This window comes from Antechinus flavipes, chromosome 1 (genome assembly GCF_016432865.1).
Source record: "Antechinus flavipes isolate AdamAnt ecotype Samford, QLD, Australia chromosome 1, AdamAnt_v2, whole genome shotgun sequence".
In the NCBI taxonomy this organism is placed as follows: Eukaryota; Metazoa; Chordata; class Mammalia; order Dasyuromorphia; family Dasyuridae; genus Antechinus; species Antechinus flavipes.
The window spans coordinates 243,314,351-243,333,758 of NC_067398.1; the positions used below are offsets into that span (position 1 = coordinate 243,314,351).

The window sequence follows — 19,408 nt, forward strand, 5'->3', positions numbered from 1 at the left end:
GAAAGGAGACCCAAAGACAAAAATGAAATAGTCCCTGCTCTCAAAAGGTTTGCATTTATCAGAGAAGATAACGCATACAACATATCAATATACAAACAACACAGATGAAATATAAAGTAACAGGAAAAGATATCAGTATCTGAAGGTACCAAGACAGACCTCCAGCAAAAAGTGGTGTTAGAGTTCAATGCTGAAGGCAGTTTGGCACAAAATACAGAGATAAGGAGGAAGAGCATTTAGGACCTGGGAGGCAGTTACTTTAAAAAAAAAAAAAAAAGTATAAAGACAAGGGATGAAAAATCTTATATGGCAGTGAAATTCTGGAACCAGTTCATGCCAGTTCATGAGATCAGACTAAAATTTTCAATGTAAGCATTTTATACTTTATCAGCAAACTCTACATCTCAAGAGTTTGATTTATTGTTAGTTTTTTTTATTTATTACCTATTCTAGACTTAAGAAAGCAATAAAGAAAATCTTAATAATTGAGATTAAACTTTAAAATGTGTCCTGTGTGGTTATTTTATGTGTGTATTTGTTCTGGCCCACCAGAAAGCTGGTTATTAAACATTTACCAAACATGCCTCTTCGTGGGAGGAACAAGAAATAGGCTAATATAGCTAGATCACAGAGGGGGGTGAAAAGGAGAAACATAAAGAGACTGGAGAGTTTTAAATGGACCAGCTTGTAAAATAAATGACAAATAGAAGTTTGTTTTTAATTTATTTAATTTTAATTTCAATAAAAAGTTATTGGAATTAATTGAGTAGGGGAGTGATATGGATAGATTCACCCTTAAGAGGCTTACATTATGTCAGAGAAGCCTCCTCAACAATTCTAGGTATAGAGATATGCATATATATATAAACAGACAAAAGACAACATTGATCAGAAGGCACCAAAAGATAGGGGAAGGGACACACCAAGCTAAACTTCCAGTTCATAATCTAACCTATATATTTTCATCTTCTGCACAAGGATAATTTGAAAGACTTTGTCAAATTCCTTGTTGAAATACAGCTATAATGTGTCTACCACATTCTTTTGATGGATGGGTGGGTGGGTAGGTGGGTAGATGGATGGAAGGAAATAGAGAAAGAAAGAGAGAAAGAGAAAAAGAAAGAAAGAGAGAGAGAGAGAGAGAAAAGAGAGGGAGGGAGGGAGGAAGAGAGGGAGGGAGGTAGAAAAAGAGGGAGGGAGAAAGAAAGACAAGTAAGAGAGAAAGAAAAATAAGAGAGATAAAGAAGAAGAAAGGGAGAAGAAGGAAAAAAGATTGAGGAAAGAAGAAAGAAGAAGAGGGAGAAAAAAGAAAGGAAGGAATGAAGAAATGAAAATAGAGAAAGGAAGAGAGGAGGAAAGAAAGAAGCAAAGAAAGAAAAAAGGAAATGAGAAAAATGTAGCAGGACTCTTTCTTAATGAACTCCTATTAATCTTAATGATCATTGCTCCATAGAATCATATGATTTGAAACTAAAAGGAATCTTAGAGAACAATTAATTCATTCCTCTCATTTAACAAATGAGACTATTGAAGTTTAGCGAGGAGAAGTGATTTTCCTCCTATTCTCCACTATTTTTCAAAACTAATGAAAAGGGACTCAGTAATCACAAATGACAAGTCTTTTTTAGTCCCCTCAGGAATATTTTGCCTTGGTCTGGTGACTTCCATCCATTGCCCTTAGTTTTGTATTCTATGTCCAGGTCGTCATTTATCTTGGGTTTCAATTCCCTGTTAACTCTTCTTGTTTTATACTCCAGTCTAAAGGTTGTTCTCCTTTATTGAGCAAACAGAAGGAAAATAAAATTCCATCATTTTTTTCTGTCTTCCATCATTATCATTCCATAAATTTCTGGTATTACTTTTAGAGGTTTATATCATTTTTTTAAAAATTTCAACCTCATCCTTCCTTGCTTTCATTTTCTGTGTCTTTTTAAAAATCTAGGTCAAATGATGAGTTCCTTATGCATTTGCATGAATCTTTTTTTTTCTGACAATTTCTCTTGTTCATTGAAATTATTTATATTTGTTGTCTGAATTTCTTTTTTTGAGACAATTTTCTTCTTAGTCAATTTTCACAGTAAAATTTAAACCATAATACCTCACTTTTGCTTCCTCTAAACTCATTGAAATCTGATCTCCCCAAACCTGTAAGGAACACAAGACTTTTCCTAACTTTCACTCCTTACTTATCACTAACTCTTAAGATGAAGTTATCATTTCCTCCCAAAGTTTCTGTCACTTCTACTGAGTGTATAGCTCTTCCTTTTTGTTTCCACTCTGTTTTAGAATAGCAGTTCCTTTTGTAATTCCCTTCTCTTTTTGAAGAACAAAATAATAAATGCAGGTTAAGAGTCTATTTGGTGCTCCTTTTGGGCAGAGGAAAAACTCTATCAAATGTACAGGTAATTGTAGTCCCCTACTTCCATTCCCCATTGCTACTATATTGTGCTCCTAAACCAGGTTCATGACTTACTTCCTGAATGCATCAACTATTTTCTCCTTATAACTGGGTGGACAATAGTATGCTCTCATCATAGTATCATGACCTACTATCATTCTATTTTTCTTCCTCCATTAATCCTTACCCAAATGCCCTCCATGCTTCCCTGATCTAGTTTCCCATATGAGGAAGTCTATGTATATTCATGCTTACCTACTTGATATACAATGATACTCCAAATCTCCTTTTATCTGAACTTTTTCCTTTCAATAAGGTATCCTTTATATGTCCTCCTCATGAAGTAGAAAAGGTGATGGGGAAGAGAAGGGAGCAGAGGGTGTCCTAGCATAGACTGTTGTGTACATTTTCAGAGGTGGTTTCTGAATTAGCAATTTTTGCTTACTTGCATTTCTTCATTACAAAGGAGGGTTAGTTTGGCAGCAGGAGAATATTTCTAGAAATAACTGTTGGCACAGAATGAACTTTTTAGAGAAAAGAGTATACCTTTCTGGAATCTAATTGTATCATATTTCATCATTAGTGAGGTCAAATTTGCCTTCCTACAGTGAAATCTCTTGTTGACCTTGGTTCTTTACTAGACTTTGCACATTTGTGTACAGTTATCTGAGTCTAGGAATTTTATTACAGACATTCCTCTTGGCTATCATCTTTCATGAAAGTACTGGAGTTCTTTCATTGCTCTTTTTCCTATGTTATATTCGTTATATGATGTGTTTTAGTGGATATTTATGCAAAGATTTTTTTCACTCCCTCCATTTTCATTTTAATGTTCTTTTAATTCAATTTTTAAGTCTTTAGGAAAATATTTTTTAAAAATTCATCACTTCAACTTGGCTCTTTTCAGCAATAAGCTGATTCAGACCAATTCAAATATATCTATGATGGAGAGAGCCATCTGCATCCATAAAAAGGATTGTGAGGACTATGGATCACAACATAGTATTTTCATCTTTTTGGTTGCTGTTTGCTTATTTTTTTCTTTCTTTCTCATTTTTTTCCCTTTTGATCTTCTTTTTCTTGTAGAAATGTGTATAGAAGAATTGCACATGTTTAACTTATAGTGGATTATTTGCTGTCTAGGGAAAGGGGTGGGGGGAAGTGAGGGGAGAAAAATTAGGAACACCAGGTTTTGCAAGGGTGAATATTGAAAACTATCTTTGCATGTATTTTGAAAATAAAAGGCTATTTAAAAAAGAGAGAGAATCTATCACTTCTATATCTTGAGTCATATTCAGGAAGTCTAAATCTTGTTCTCAGATACCACCTCCCTAACTAAATTTTCCCTTTGAATCAGCTTTTCTTTTCTCAGGTCATACTTTCCTCCTGTGGCTATGTGAAAACATCACCTGTGTCCCTAAGGTCTTCAGATTCTTGAATAACCCTAAGCAAATGCATTATAGATTCACCTTGGTGATTATCACCAGAAGGGAATAATAATCAATCGGTGCAATATTTTGCAAAACCCTCCATCATATCAGTTGTGAGTGTGGGTGTATATGTACACATACCCTCATGTGATATACATGTAGATATATAAACACACATTTATATATACATATGTATGCATATATACATGTGTTTATAAGTAACATATGCAAAGGTGTGAGATATGTACACACATAGACACAAACTGCAGATAGATAAATAGATGAAGTCCTCAATCACTCAATCATCTCTTCTTCAACACTCCCTGAATGAATTCCCATCTGGTAACACCTGAAGATGCACATAATCAATCATTCCTTGGTATGCAAGAAACTGCTTCCTCCTAATATTGGAAAGAACCCCTTGGAGAGAACCTCTTGTCTTATTTTCAAATACTCATAACTGCTGTTGCAGCTTCCTTTCATTCTCTGATTCACTCTCCTTCCTTCCAACCTCATGATAGGTTAGGCTCTTTAGGTCTTTTTTCCTCTTGAACTTTCCTTTGAAGTACTTCTTTCCTTTTTTTCAATAACGATTTCATTTTTCCTAGATAACCTTGAAGAGTAAAGAGGGATTCCAAAAGTTCAATCATTTTTTCTTCTTGTAAAGACATGAATCTGTTGTTTATTCAAATGGAACACTACTGGCAGAAACTTAAATGGAACTCACTCTTCCCTCTTTCACGTCTCTGTTGCTCATTGCCAACTTTTATGGCTATGTCTTGAGACAAATTGCTCTCTACATCAAGGGCTCTGGCACTAGGGCTCCCTGGTGAGTTTTCACATAAAATGAACTTCCTGGAAATCTCTTGAGGTTTTCATTACCTTTTTTTCCCTTAAAACAGGCTTCTTTAGATGTGCTTAGTTTGCATTTAGCATATTTCTGCCAGAGCCCTAATGCAAAGTGCCCTCAGCTATTGTCTAGGAGAAAGTTTTAGGTAGAAATCAATTTTGTCACTTCATACCCTTTCTCTTGTCATTTCTCAAATCATCAAAACTTCAAACTTCTAACTATGGCTTATTTTTCAGCTGCCCTGCCCTTCCCCCTCCCTTTTATTCCTTGCAAGGTGTCAGTGGCATATATAGAACTAGGTTCACAGGAGGAGAAATAGGTTGCTGAGCTCCATTCCCTCATGTACCACTCACTACAGTAGAAATGAAAAGAGTGAGGGCACAGACTTGAAGAACTGTGAATCTATTTTGAATTCTGTTTTCATTTTAGTGCTCTCAGGTGTGTTTTCTCTAATCTGCCCACTTCATTTTTATGTCACATAAGCAGTTCACAGATGTTTGATTTCCTATAGAGATTTATATTCATAATCTTAACTGGATAATATCACAATTTCCATAATATCTAGTAGAGCTTTTCATGACTGTATCAGCACAATCTCATGAGCCTGATGCAATTAAAAGATTGGACATTTTATGCAAAAAGATGCAATGGAGTATTAATAGCTAATTGAATTTTCCATAGTTCAGAGTCACAACGTGTTTTACCCAATAGCATGATAGTGACACCTGGGAAGCAGGAGAATTAGACACCTGGTATAACCAGAAGGGAATGACTCTTGGGGAGGAGGAGAAAGAGGAATCCCTCAGAGTTACTTTAGTGTCTTATGTCATTGAGTTCCATGATTGTTATTCTATTAAAGACTAGAGAAAGCAGTGTAATATAGTGGAAAGATACTATAATTTGAGGTACAAAATGCATCTGGGTTCACCACCTGATTCTGCTCTTGCTGTCCATGCAATCAAAAGCACCCTATTCAACCTTTCTGGCACTCAGTTTCCCTTCCTTTGTAAAATATCAAGCAAGTTTGGAAGGAGAACATCTTATATAAATTCCTTTCTAGTCTATATCCTAAGGTTTTCCAAATGCAAGAGTCATTGTTTAGAATGATCCACAAAATAATATCTTTTTATATCCTGGACCCCCTTTTGTCAGTCTAATGAAGTCTATGAATCCTTTCTTAGAATAATCTTTTAAACACATAAATAAAATATATAGGATTACAAAAGAAAGCAATTATATTGAAACATAATTATCTAAATATTTTTAAGTTCACTTAGTGCAGGTTAAGAACCCCTACTCTAAGTCATTATGAGCTCATTTAGAACAGTAGTTCTCAAAATGTGGTCCAGAGAATCCTAGGAGTCTCTGAAACCCATTCAGAAAGTCCACAAATTCAAATTAGTTTTTATTTCTAATATGATAAATAGCTATAAATATAACCCTCATAAACAAAAACTCTGGGCAAATCCTCAATAAATTTTAATAATATAAAGATACTGAGAACAAAAGTTTGAGAATCACTGATATAAATGGCACCTTTACTACACGCCTCAGCAAGCAGGGACAACCCTGGGCAAAACTGTGAACAAAGTAAAATTTGTCTCCATTAACCTTACTCAACCATTTAGAGTCATCAGAGCTCAAAGAGAGTTTGGAAATCATCTGGTCCAATCTTCTCATTTTGTACATGAAGAAAATGAGGCTTAGTGAGGTTAATGACTTGTCCACAATCATACAGCTGGATATCACTCCTTGACTGACCCAGACTACTATCCCATTGAAGTTCCCCGCTTAAGCCTGCCCTCTTTAATCAGTGGCTCTTGTCTCAGAAGTCTTTCTTCCTACCTCCCCCAACTCAATTCTTGTTTCTGTCAATACCCTTCTCCCAGTTCATTCTTATAAAGAAGATTGCAAAATAAGCTAATTCACACTAACAGTAATTCAATTCAGCAAATATTTATTTATTCAGAATCTCTTATGTGGAAGGTACTATTCAGAGTGCTGAAAATACAGAGATGTCATATCTAGTCCTCGGCCTCAGGGATTTATCCAATGGGAAGGATGCATCATGGACACCAATAAATATTATGCAAGTATAAGATGTGTGCTGCCTATTTGTGTAAGTTATATATGTCCAGATGGATTGTCTAATTGGACTCATGGGAATGCATGTGTAGATGTGATCTGAAGTCTGGACTGCTTCTGGGGAAAACCCAAACTACCCTGAGCATGCTAGATGATGCTAGGGGATAAGAGGCAGGAAGCTCCTAGGAGCATTTTTAGACTGAGTGCTCCTTTTTCCAGTTTCTGAGAGCAATGCTGGACCAGAATTATATTTGAATTATGTCCTAAATAGTGTTGGTCTAGGGGCACAATTTTCAAGTCCAAAATAAGAACCATTGGCTCCTTGGGTTACTATTTTATGTATTTTGTTTCATGAATTTAAAAAGTATTACGAGGTGTCTGTATGCTTCACCAGAATGCCATTGATTACCACATGCTTTTCTAATGCTCACAAACTCTCTATTTAATAATTTACTTTAGAATTTTACCAGTAGTCAGTTTCATATTTACCTATCTTTATTGTCTTCACTGCAACATTTCCTACTTCTAAAAATCAGAAAAATTCATCATCTCCAGTTTCCTTATACTCATTTCACTCTCCATTACTTCTCAGATTATCAATATTAGATCTGGAATAGTATCTGCAAGTTTTTTTCAACATCCTAGAAGGTAATAGATCTGGACTTCAAGATGACCTCATTTAAAGTGATCAAGTGCTCTTTGATTATCTCCTCACCTATTTTAGGATTCCAATTAATCTGTATGAACTCTGTATCACTCTTTCCAGTTTGAAACCATTCTCCTTGCTGAAGAAGATGGAGGCAATTCCAGCTCTGAAGAATTCTACTTTTTCCGTTATGTTAATATCACCCAATTTGCCCCTGCAACCATTGCTCCTTTGTTCATTTTCTTGCTCCAAATTTAGCTTGATTTCATCACTTTAGTATATTTTGCAAATCTCAGCTTGTTCTGAGCCTTAGCATTTCTGACACCATTCTTACAGATTCACATCACTGTTAAGTTTGTCCTTGATTATATGTTCCTGTCTCTGTCTTTCATATATGTCCTTTTAAATATGAATTCATCAAAGAGCTTTGTGTGCAACCATATAAGTTTTTTAGATGCCTAATACTTTCCTTCCTTGCTTGTCTCATTTTCTTTTATATAATCACAATATCTTTTTTTTTATTTCCCATCTCTTGTGAACAGTGTTCCCTTTTGAGAGACTTTGGACATGAGTTCAGAGGTATCTATTCTCTGAACATTTTTAAATATAAAGTCTAAAGTACCTGGGTAACTTTCCATAATATATATACTTTTCTTGCTTTGATATAATAACACATTTACTTTCTCCCTCAAGATTCCTGCCACTAATTTATCGATTGCTTTTTGTAGATCATATTGAAGCTAAGAACATACATTCCCATCATTGCAGCTTCTCTATTATAGAAGATGAAATTGTCTGTAAGGGAAGGCAAGAATTAGCAATGGGACAATAAGAAAAGCTTGAACAAGGATCTATGGGTGTGGAAAGTAGTGAACTTTCCAGAAAAGAGTTTGCAATGGGGGCATTGATTAGTATAGGTAGAAGGAAGTTTTTTGGTACTCTGAATACAAAGGACAAAGTTAAAGCCAGATTCTAAGCCAAGTCAATGGTCAAGATTTAAGTCAAGTCAAATCAACAAATATTTATTAAACACTTACTGTTTGCTAGGAAGTGTGTAAGAGATAGAGAGGCAAAGAGAGGCAAAAGTCCAGTCTCTACTCTAAAAGAGTCCACAGTCTAAGGGAGGGGAGTTCAGAAATCAAATCTAAGTAAGGGACAAATTTCAAAAATACAGGGGGATCAAGATTCAGGATGAAAATCAAACAGAAAGGAGCAAATGGGGAACAGAGCTCAGGCAAGGAAACCAAGAATTGTGTCTCAAGGTCTGGTACAGGAACTTGGATCCACACAACTATTGATGACGGTTGATTCTGGAATGGGGATTGCTAGTCCTCTTCCTTTGTTTTAAGCACCTATAGCTTCTAATGGCTAGTAATTATACAATTGGTTGGGCCTTAGAGGGGTTTCCCCATAGTTTTAGCAAAGTCCTCCATCCTACTCTGGGATGTCCTCACTTCTTTGATGTTCTGGTTTATCAGGGTTGTTCTCAGCACAGAGCTCACACATATACCAATGTATGGACATCCAAGGACCTACTAACTGGTCTCTTAACACCCAGCACATTAGATTATAGACATCTCCCTCGATTCTCTTCAAGTTAAGTGTACTTTTAATCTGATACTTTTTTTATCCTTGAATCTGGGAAGGAGGGAGTGAGTAGAGGGAAGACTACACTTTGAGACAGCTAGGATGCTCCATGGATAGACAGCTAGGCTTAAAGTCAAGAGGGCCTGGTTTCAAATCCAGCCCTAGACACTACTAGCTGTGTGACTCTCGGCAAATCACTTAACTTTATAGATGAGGAAACTAAGTTTCCTCATCTATAAAATAAGCTGGAGAAAGAAATGGCAAACCATCCCAGTCTTTGCCAAGAAAACCCAAAAAAGGGGTCACAAAGGGTCAGACATGATAAATGACTAAACAACAACAGCACTCTCTTTAGAAATTATGGGCTCTAGCACAGCTGGATAAAGATGGAATGAATAGGTTTACTGTAATGCCATTGATTGATTCAGCAATCATTTGTCAAGGTCGTGCTATGTTAGAAACATTGTATTTGGCTCTGGAGAAATATAATTATACAGTTACATTACAATTATAATTAAGATGTGGTCCTTCCTTTCAAGGTATAGTTAGCAGAAAAGAATTAACACCTTCAGAAATATGGACTACTATTGTATAATGCAGAATAGACAATTAATTACATAAGGGATTTATTGTTATTGTTATTTTTCACTCATCTTAGTTATATCCAACTCTTTATGATCCCACTTGAGGTTTTCTTGGCAAAGATACTGGAGTAGTTTTCCAATTTTTTCTCCAACTCATTTTTACAGATGAGGAAACTGAGGCAAACAAGGTGTTTGTTCTTAAGTGTCTGAGGTCAGATTTGAACTCAGGAAGATGAGTCTTCCCAGTTTCAAACCCAGCTTTCTATCCACTGCACTACCCAGTGCCCTAATGAAGAAGACAGCATGCAAATAACTACATTCAAGATTTACAAAATGCAAATGGCAGGTAATCTCAGAGGGAAGATGCCAATAACAAGAGGTGGCAAGGAACCAGAAAACAATACTTGTAGAAGGTGAGATTTGAGTTGAGTCTGCAAGGAATGGAGAAAGGGACAGATGCAGGTGTTTCCTGGACATAGATACAAGAAAGCTCAGACATCTGCCACTTCTCTACTCTTTCACATCCAGTCATTTATCAAGTCTTGTCAATTCTACCTTACACCATCTCTTGCATCAGATTTTCTCCACTCACATAGCTACCACATTAGTCAAGTACTCAACAGCTTTTGCCTGGATAATGACAACATCCTCCTAATAGGTTTCTCTGTCATGAATCTGTTCCTTTGCCAATCCATCTTCCTTCTTTCTTTGAATACTCTTCTTCCTCACCTTAACCTCAGCAAATCCTGACTTCTTTCAAAGGTCAAATTCCTCTTTCTGGAAGCCTATTTTGATTCCCCAGTTGCTAAATATCCTCCTCCTTACTGGCCCCAAGGAAAATTATTTTGTATATGTCTTGTTTTTACTTTTCTGTGTACATCTTGTTTCCTACTCCACACTTTTTTTTTGTTTTAAATCTCCAGTTTCTATAACCAGGGTCTGCTTCTTAATAAATGCTTCCTATGAGATAAGGTTGGAAAGGTCAGATAGTACCAAATCATTGAGGACCTTAAATATTATGCTAAAGATTTTACTCTGTAGCAATAAGTAGTCGTAAGGTGAAATAGAAGAAAATGTCCCAAAGAAGAAGGTGATTGACAGTATCAAATACTGCAGAGAAGTCAAGGAGAATCAGAATTGAGAAAAGGTTATTGGAATTGGCAGTAAAGAGATCATTTTCTCTTTTGAGAGAGGAACAACAGCTAGATAATGGCGTTAGAAATAAGATATTAGAAGATGGAGACTTGAGAGGAAAAAGAGTGGATGTACCAAGTGTAGGTAACCTTTTCAAAGATTTTAGTCACAAAAGAGAGATGAAATAAAGGATAATAGCTAAGAAAAATAGTCAGATTAAATGAAGTTTTGTGGAAGAGAAAAACATGGGCATGTTTGTAGATTACAGAGGAGGAATTAATAGAAAGAAAGAGAATGGGGAAGATAGTGGGGACATCAGAAGATGATAAGATTAAGGTAAGGGTACAAAGAAGAACAGGTAGAAAAAGTGATACAATGGATAGAGTGCTGAACTTAGGAGTCAAGAAGATTTGAGTTGCTAATCTGCTTCAGACACTAACTGTGTGACCATAGCCATGTCACATAACAACTTTTCTCAGATTCAGTTTCCTTATCTGTAAAAAAAGATAATAAAAGCAAAAGCACTTACCTCCCAAGGTTTTTGTAATGAGAAAATGAGAAAATATATATTAAATGCTTTGAAAACCTTGAAAATGCTACTATAAAAGCTACTATCATTATTTTATCATTATTATTTAGAAGAGTTTCCTTTGGCCAAAAAAAAAAAAAAAAAACAGAAGAAGAGTTATATACGATGGGAATAAAAGAGAATATTGTAGAAAGAAATAACTTAGTGATATGAGATTGGATGGAAGGAGGAGAGAAAGAGGGGAAATAGCAAATGACCTCAATTTTTTTTTAGTCAACTATAATTGAAGTCCTTGGATAAAAGGGTGAGGGAGGAGTGCTGTGACTAGATTGAGGCTCTCCTTAAGAGAGCTTGGAACTGGGACAATGGAGAGTACCATAGTGAATCAATTTGGGAGAAATGTGCTATTTAACAAACTACAGTGAAGGCCCAGTTGAGGTTAGGAAACAAAAATTTTCAGTGAACTCAGCCATTATGATTTGATTATTTCTTCTCTCTCTATTCAGTAGCACACAAAAAGGAGCAAAAGATATGGGAATAATATAAGGTGGGAATTTGACAAGACATGATAGTCATGGGACAAGGGTCTTTAGGGTAGATAATAATATTGAGTTAAATGAGTTCAAATAGGGTGCATTCTTTTGATCAGGAGGAAAAGAGAATGTAGCCAGAATAGGCTTGATGACCTAGGAAAGAACTGAAATTTAGAAGAAATGGAAATCACAACGGGGTGAAGAACATGACTAAGGATTATAAGGAATAGATAAAAACATAGATAATTTTTTATAAAGGAATAAGAGAATTTTGGAGTTCCTAAATATAAGAGTAAAATACTTATGGGTGATGGTAAGTTAAGAAGATGGTAAGGGAAGCTTGAGAAAAGATCTGAAATATGGAAGAGACAAAGTAGAGTGCCACAGAAACTAGAGTAGGAGAGAATTATAAAGAATGGATTGACGGACAGCTAGGTGATATAGTGGATAGAACACTAAACTTGGAGTCAGAAGCACCTAGGTTCAAATCCAAAATCATTTCAACCTCTTTGCCCCAGTTTTCTCACCAATAAAATAAGCTGGAAAGAGAAATGGCAAAACACTCCGGTTTTTTTGCCAATAAAATCCCAAATGGAGTCATAAAAAGTCGTGACTAAATCCTAGCACAAAACCTCACATGCAGTAGATTTTAATAATAAAACACAAAAAAATTGAGTTGATGCTCAAAAATGTTAAATTAAGAAACGCTAAAAAAAAAAAAAAAAAAATGCCACTGCATTTGACAACCAGAAAGTCATTGGTTTCCTCTGAGGCAATTGTTTTACTCAAATGATTCCAGACTATGGACAGTTAAGAACTGGAAGAATGCTAAGAAAATAAGAGTGGTAGCTACAGAATATATATACTTTCTTCAATTTGGGAACTCAAAGCAAGAAGAGATAAGACAAAAGTTCCTGAGGGTAGCAGGTTCAAGAGATAGATTTTTTGTTGGTCTTTGTTTGTTATCTGACCTCAGACACTTAACATTTGCTATCTGTTTGACCTTGGGCATTGCCTTGTAAAAAGTAGAGGGGTGCTGCAATTACTTGGCACAGTGGACAGGGCACTAGTCCTGAAGTCAGGAAGGCCTGAGATTTGGGGGTGAGGTGTATTTTACATAAAGGAAGACTGAGTGTGTTTGTGGATAGAAAGGAAGGAATCTGTGAAGATAGAGGGATGGAAGATAAAAGAAGTCCTGGAGGGAAGGAAAAGTCCATGACAGTTGCAGAGAAAATTCATGGAAACAGTGGCTACAACTTACTTCCATAAAGTCATTTTTCCTCTAAGACAAGAGGGAAATTGTGTATGTGGGGGTTGGGGGAAGGGACAGGGGCAGTGCAGAGGTTTTTGAGGTATGGCCCTAGAGGAACTCAAGTCAGAGAATATCAAATTTCTAAGTATTATCTTAGGATAGCAGTTGAAGATTTGAAGACAGTGGGAAAATATTAGAATAATGGCTAAGGAAAAAGTGAGAGGAAACATAAGAAATAAAGGAGAAGATTCCCAGGCATTGCTAAGGAATCAGCTAAGGTTAAATAACGTGAATTTGTAGTACACAGAATCACTGCTATGCATCTTAAACAGGCAAATTAAAGAAATAGGTCTTCTGTTCCTTTGGGAGGAAAGTGGAACACTGATTTCAATCTTACTAGCGTAACAGTTGGATCAGGGCAAAGTTTTGCTACTGAACATTACAAGGAAACATGGAGGAGTTATAGTACAATAATAGCTAGCATATGTAAAAAAAAATTGCTTTATATTCTCTAATTGGCTTCTCACAACAACCCTGGAAAGTAGATATTATTATCCTCCTTTTACAAGGTGAGGAATCTATTGAGACAGAAAGAGGGTAAGGGACTTACCCAGGATCACACTCTTAGTAAGTGTCTAAGACTGGATTTGAACTTATATCTCCAAGTCTAGTTATTGTCTGAGTGAATGTCTGAAATTGTCTTTTAACCATAGGACTCCAAGTACATTCATCTACATACTGTGTCCCCACCCCTCTCCTATAAGAGGTCAAGTCATGGGAAAATGACAAAGGTTACAAAAGGCTTTTCAGCTCACTCTAGTCCTCCATTCACACTTGTATCGAATGAGACTTTGTTCTTTCTTTGTTTTTTGTTGTTTGCCTGATCCCTCCCCTATCTTCCAATTTTATTATTTGTGGCCCCATGATCTTGATGTTAAATCATTTCCCAGTTTCTAGCTCATGAATTCAGTTTGGCCAAAGAATCCCAAGGAAAAGCTTTTCTTAAGCACTTACTAAGTGCTTACAAATACAAAGGTCCCTACTCTAAAAGAATTTATAATCTGAAAAGAAGACATGTCACATAATGGGGAATGGTAACCAAGAAAAGTGTTTGATCTAGAAAAATACAGAGATGGTGAATCAAATTCTAGGGCATCCTGTTGACATGTCTTCTTCAAAGGCAATAGTACTGATGTGCTTAATTTTGGTACCAAATGTTGGGGTTCAGTCATGTGAAGAATTCATAATGACCTTGCCCTTTGTCAAAAGGTAAATTTAGTTAGAAGAAGTTACAGACAAAATGAAGAGTGCAGTAGACACCAGGAATGGTAAACATGAAATAGAGTTGGGAGAGCATACAGTTAAACAGGAAAGTGCTTTTAACGATTAACTAATGGAAAAGACAAGTTTCCTAGTGGAACTCACAATTAACCAGGAGAAAGGAAATATTCCATGAGGTGGGAGTATACCAATGATTGCCAGGTTAAATCCATAAAAGGATTTAGGATTCCAAAATAGGTGTAAGAAGGAAAAAAGACACTATGACGTAGAACATCACTATGGCAGACTAACCCAAAAGGGATTCAGCAAAGATGGCATGAGCCATGGATAGATTTGTAGATGGGGAAATTTAATCTCAGGCATTTGATATAATTTGGATTTCTTCTGGACACAGCAAAGTGGGGTCACCCAAGACTATAAAGTTGAACTGATCCCCATCCATCCCTGCTTGCCTCAGGGAGTAATTTTATCAGTACTTCAGTCTTTCTCTGCCAACCCCACCTAGTTACTCAGAACCTCATCAGTACTGTTTATTTGATTCTAGTTTTTGTTTATTTGAGGGATTTTTGAGCAAGAAGGAGAAAGTGTAATGGAAAAGGTAGAGAATGTGAGGTACAAAAGTAGGGCAAGGTTGAAAATGACTAAAGAGAACATGAAAATTCCTGGCCCTGGGAGTTTCTTCTTGGTCGTGATCTCTGGAAAAATCAGTTTAGAAGATAGAACAGCAGAAGCAGAGAAAAAAAATTAAATAAATAAAAGAGTTAAAAAGATTTGGAACAGTAGCTAAGGGGAATGTGATCAGAAGCTGCTAAGAAATATAAATATGCATTGGGGAGGGATTAACTTAGGTTAAATAGCATGAATTTGTTATATACCTCATTGCTTTATGCATCTTACACAGGCAAATTAAGAAATAAGTTTTCTATTCAAAGCTATAGTTCTCTTAAAATCCCATTTCTCAGTAATTGCCCTGAATTCAGGAGATCAGAAGTCAAGGAGGGAGGGGAAAAATCGGAACAGAAGTGAGTGCAAGGGATAATGCTGTAAAAAAATTACCCTGGCATGGGTTCTAGCAATAAAAAGTTATTTATAGATATATATATCAGTAGAGGTTGGAGGAGGTTAGGGTAAAGACTCCAGCAGAAGGTGGTGCTTGAACTGAGTCTTGCTAGGAAAGCTTTTGACCATATTATCCATGGGGTTTTCTTAGCAAAGATATTGGAGTACTTTGCCATTTCCTTCTTCAAGAGATTAAAGCAAACTGAGATTAAGTAATTTACCTATCACAGAACTAATAAGTGTCTGAAGGAGGATTTGAACTTGGTTTTTGAATTCCCTGAGTTCTGAACACTAAGACATCTGGCTGCAGCTTTTTACACCTCATTCACATTTAAATATTCTATAATCTAGTAACATTGGCTTGCTTGCTGCTTTTGTTTCTTTTCTTTTCTTTTGGAGGTAATGGGGTTAAGTGACTTGCCCAGAATCACACAACTAGAAAATGTCTGAAGCTAGATTTGAACTCCGAGTCTCCCGACTCCAGGATCGGTTCTCTGTACATTGCACTCCCTTGCTGCTTCTTCAACAAGATTCTCCATCTCTTGACTCCATCTCTCTCATTGGCTGTCCTCTATGTCTAGAATGCTCTCCCTCCCTTCTCATCATCACATCCTGAGTTTCCTGACTTTCCTGATTTCGCTTAAGTATCAGCTAAAATCCTAATTTCTATGAGGAGACTTTCCTGGTCCTCTGTAAAGCCAATGCCTTTAGTTTGAAATTATCTCCAATTTATTCTGTCTCTATAGAGTTTGTACACAATTGTTTGTTGTCTCCCCCATTAGATTGTGAGCTCTTTGAAAGCAAGGACTACATTTTTGTTTTTTCTTTGTGTTTCCAATGCTTAACAGGAGACCTGGCACAGAGTCAATGTTTAATGTTTAAATGTTTAAAAACATTATTGATTTGACACAACTTGAAGGAAGTCAGTGCATCTTTTTTAGGGACAGAGGTCAATATGGTTAGACCATAGAGTATATGGAAAAGATATATGTATAAAATGAGTGGAAAAACAGGAAGAATCAAATTGTGAAGGATGTTGAAAAAGGTACTAAACCCTAACTATCTTCAATAATAGAAATCCCACTACTGGTTAACAAGTAAATCAAAGAGGAAAAAAACAACTTTATACATAACAAAATATTTATAATAGTACCTTTTGTGGAAGCAAAAATTGGAAATAAAATGTGTACAACATTTGGAAAATGGCTGAGTGAATTGGGGGCATATAAATGAAACATTATTGTTTTTTAGGAAAAAAAATTCATTTGAAAGGCAAGTTGAGCAGTTGAAAGGCAGTGTAGTACAATGGAAAGAGCACTAGGCCTAAAAGAGAGGATCTGGATTTGAATTCCACCTTTGATACTTTGATACTTACTGCCTATGTAATTTTGAGCAAATCACTCTGAGCCTTCTTAATACAAAAACAAAAAAAAATGAGGAGGCTAGATTAAATGGCATGTGGGTTATCTTCCAGCTCTTGACCTATGATTCTATGAGGAATTAGAGAATTAGAAGATCTATATGTATAAAAGAAGGAAGAGTGAAATAAACAGGCAGGAAGGCAATATATAGAATTACTATAGTAAGGTAAATAAAAGTAATGCAAAAAAGCAACTGAACTGATTAATTGCAATGACAAATATTGAATCTAGAGGTCAGATGACTACTATTTTAATTGTTTAAATCTTCTGACTTCCCAAAGTTTTCTCCTTCTAGATCTTTGCTTCCATCATTTTAAAAGCTACAAACTACAACTTTCTAGAAATTATAATGACTCTATCCTTTGTATCTACTTATTTTACCTTTGACTTGTCTCTTCTGTTATGACTGTTTTGCCTAAATCAAGATAATGGAATGCTGATAACAGGTCTGTCCAGACTTCAAGACCAGTGTTCTTTGCATTGTACAATATTACCTCATTCATATAACAGACTTTCATCTCTGCGTGCTCCTCTCTGGAGTCCACATAGGCCACCATGATTCTTTTTTATTGACAAATGCACCCAATGTTTATTAAGCACCTATTTCTAAGATAATCCCTTTATACTAATTTCAGATCTCCATTTCTAGACTTATCTTCTCTTCCTCTTCAGATTTACACTTTTTGGTGACTCTTCCAACAAATTCTTGTTTCCATGATTCTTTGGTTCCTAATTCATTGATAAAGGGCAGAGAAACTTTATTTACCTTTATCTACCAATATCTTTCTATACAAGTTAATGGTGTCTGGCTCATGTTCTACTTCCCCTGGGGTAACTTTAGATCATTGGGGAAAGGCTGTAATTTTTAGACCTATTCTCAAATTTTTTAAATGTTCAAAAAACTTGAAAGTTCTCCCCACTGAAGTGCAATGGAGAAAGGGATAGTTCTGTGTTCTGGACATGTGGAGGGAGACATAACTTCTGATTGATGGAGAAAGTAGCTTTCACTATTCATCCACAGCTTCTCTTTCCACATATATCTCTCCCCAAGAGTGTCCAGATCAGCTCAGGAAGTCTCAGCTTAATATCATTTCTGCCCATTGAGAGTCATCTCTCCCTCCATACACATCACGAAACATAGGACTCTTTCCTTACTCCATAGTAGTGGGATCTGAGATGTTCTTCATAAAATAAAAACTAGCAAACAACTTCTTTTAATAATAAGAGTGGAATCATGATACATATATAATCTGCATCAGAGTTCACTGTATTGGGGAAGGGGAAGATAAGGGAAAGAGAAAGGGAGAAAAATTTTTGGAACTCAAAAATCTTACAAAAATGAATGTTGAAAACTATCTTTACATATAATTGGAAAAAGTTTTAATAATAATAATAACCAAAAAATTAAGAATGGAATTGTGGTAGTAATAATAAGAACATTTATATAGTAGTTTAAATTTTGTGTTTTATAGATGAGGAACACAAGACTGAAAGAAGGAAAGGGCCTTTCCTAAAGTCATCCTTCTAGCTAGTACCACCTAAAGCAAAGTGATTTTTACAAGGTCATCAAATCTCTAGTAACTTCTATATACAATGAGGATTCTCCAAGAAAGGAGAAAAGAACAATCTTTTTAAGTTCATTTATATCAGTGCTGATAACAGAATATAAAGACTTCAACCAAACTGGGAATTTGTTATAGCCCTTTAATATTTGCAAAGTGCTTTACATGTATCATTTTGTTTGACCCTCACAATAAGTGAGTGCTATTATTATTATTCTTGTTTTACAGAAGAGGACACTGAGGCTCAAAGAGTAATTTGTCTAGGATCACATAGCTCATAAATATCTGAAACAGGATTTGAACCCAGGGCTTCCTGATTCCAAGTCCTGCACTCTCCTCTATCACCTAACTGTAATAACAGAGAAGACAGTTTTGGGTTGAAAGGGAACTTGGAGACCATCAAATCCAAACCCATCCTCTGAAGACTAGAGAGGTTAAGCAATTTACATAGGTTCACACAAGTAGAACTGGAAAAGGAATGTCCATTCTGACATTTAAACACAACATACCCAAGAGAGGCAACATGACGTGAAGAGAGAGTTCTTCTCAAAATTAGGAAGACCTCCAAGCAGGCCCTACCTAGATATGTGATCCTGCAACATGTTATTTAATCTTTCAATGCTCCAGCTAAATCCCCAAACCTGAGTTGCATAGAGGGAATTTCCTTAGCAGTATTTCAATGTACCAATAAAATCACAAATGTCATGAAAAGGAAGGAAGGAAGGGAGGGAGGAAGGAAGGAAAGGAAGGAAAGGAAGTAGGAAAGGAAGGAGGGAGGGAAGGGAAGGATGGAGAGAAGGGAGAAAGGAAGGGGGGAAGGAAAGAAGGAAAAGAAAAAGATACAAGGAGGAACATAAGAAGAGAGTAAGAAAGGGAGGAAGGAGGGGGAAGGAGGGAGGGAAAAAGGAAAGGAAGGAGAAGAAAAAAAGAAGAGAAAAAATTCTCAGGAAGTATGCATTCATTTTCAGCTTAAACATTTCTATACACAGGGTGCTCACTACCTCACAAGGCAGGCATCTATTCTATTTTAGTTCGCCTGGCTTCTCTTTTTTATATT

General features: G+C 36.0%; 1 protein-coding gene across 1 annotated transcript in view; it reads left to right on the forward strand.

Moving 5' to 3' along the window:
* Positions 1 to 19,408, forward strand: part of GABBR2 (gamma-aminobutyric acid type B receptor subunit 2) — a 780,032-nt gene that overhangs the window by 415,056 nt on the left and 345,568 nt on the right. The gene's annotated exons all lie outside the window — the stretch shown is intronic.